Below are 1,826 nucleotides of genomic sequence, written 5' to 3'. Positions count from 1 at the left end.
CCTACACAGTGCCACCATTGGCTCTTTTCAGGGAGGTATAAAATACTTTTATTTGTGCCAATATAAAATTTTCAGAAGCACACAAAATGTTTTAGGACCCTGTGTGATTTTTTTTTCAAAGTAAATCCCATTAAATTATTTTCCCTTAAAAAAAAGAAAAAAAACAACATGAGAAAAGGAAAAAAAAACCCACAGCCATATTTTGAAAGGATTTTTTTCACCCAGTCCACAAATTTCAAAGCCAGTCATCTAACAGCTCTCTACATAAGTGAAATAACAACATGAATTTAAAGCAGATGATATATACTGAATCAACCCTTCACATGGATACTGCCATTTATACATTTCAATATTATTTAGCTTAATTCTCTTTGAAACAGAAGCATAACCATTCAGATTAAGGACATTTTAATTCACATTTGTCCCCTCTAATATGGCACCCTACATTTATTTGGACTAAATTCCCCTCCCATGTTTAGAAAAGCCCTAAGGAACCACAAACTTGGACCTAAACCCTGCATCTCTTTGCACTACTGAAGATGGGACCTGTTTTTCTAAGTTACTTAGATGCTATTGGATATTTGATCCATGATCTTGCTTCTCTCTTTTTTTCCTGAAAATGTCAGCAAACATGGGCTGTGCCAGAAAGCCTTTGTCCCCTGAAGGTGGCCTACACATCCCCCGACTGATGCGATTGCTGGCTCTGCCCAGAGAAATGGAGGGTAGGTGTGCTCTGCACCACCTCCCCCTGCCCTCCCGGGGCTCCTTCCGCCTCAGCAGACCCTGGAGCTGCCACGGCAGCTGTGTGGCTGGCTGAGCAAAGACCCCGTTTCCTCTTTTTTAAGAGAAGTACACCCAGATTGGGAAAACTACAGGTTGTAGTGTTAGGTTAAAAGTGTTGGGGTTGAAGTCACCGCATGGAGAAAGAGCAAACTTCCGTCACAAGCTGAATCACACCACCACTGCACTTGCTGTCTGACTTGATCCCCAGAGTGCAAAATGGGAACAATTAAGAGCATTTCCAGAGGGAAACTGAAAGATAGAGATAGACCCAAGGGAAGGCAGCCAGGGTATTCCTCATCTATGGTGATCTAGCTGGGCCATAACGATCCCCAGATTCACAGCAGAGAGCATTAATTAGACGTCCTCTCCCATCTCAGTGCATTCGCAGTAAATCGGCAGTGCTCCTGCACAACTTCACTGCCTGAAGATTGCTTCATCCCCGGCAGTTTTCCGGAGAGAAGAGTCTGCAACCCAAGACATAAGGACAAGATGTCCGTCTGGAGATTTTTCTCACCTTTTCTCTCTCTCTCTGTTTTTCTAAGGAAGAGTAAGTAGAGCACTGATGGCAAACCCCTACAGCCCTCATGGTCAGAAGATACGAGGGGATTCAGTCAATAATTTATTAGGATATATGATTAGTCTCTTTTCAGAGACTAGTCATCCAAGCTAACCTGTACTGCCGCATTTTATATTTTTTAAAATAAATATAATGGCCAGAATTAGCTCGAGGGCAAAACTGGTTCTCGGGAGCTGTGCTGTTTATTCCCTCCTGATATACTGCTGTCAGCAAGCAGCATCTCTGCAAGGGTCAGCAGTTACATGCATGCACAGCTAGACACTGTGTAGGTCAGGGAGGGTTTGCATTTCTGCAAGAGAGAGAGTGCTGGAGAGCATTACCCTTTTGCCTGCTGCTACTCCCTGTGATTCAGCACGGCCTCCAGTACCCCCCTGCACAACCAGGAAGAGATTTGTCTGTCTTTTTTTTTTGTTTGTTTTGTTCCAATGCTGAGCCCAGGGTATGCAGAGCATGTTACTGAGGAGAA

The 1,826-nt window shown here is 43.6% G+C and overlaps 1 protein-coding gene across 1 annotated transcript in view; it reads right to left on the bottom strand.

Annotated features, from left to right (window-relative positions):
- Positions 1-1,826, bottom strand: part of SGCD (sarcoglycan, delta (35kDa dystrophin-associated glycoprotein)) — a gene marked incomplete at its 5' end in the record, with an annotated part of 74,866 nt that overhangs the window by 32,520 nt on the left and 40,520 nt on the right. The window lies entirely within an intron of this gene.

The sequence above is a fragment of the Eurypyga helias genome, unplaced genomic scaffold (genome assembly GCF_000690775.1).
Source record: "Eurypyga helias isolate BGI_N326 unplaced genomic scaffold, ASM69077v1 scaffold6856, whole genome shotgun sequence".
Lineage (NCBI taxonomy): Eukaryota > Metazoa > Chordata > Aves > Eurypygiformes > Eurypygidae > Eurypyga > Eurypyga helias.
This window is presented reverse-complemented; position numbering and strand designations above follow the sequence as displayed.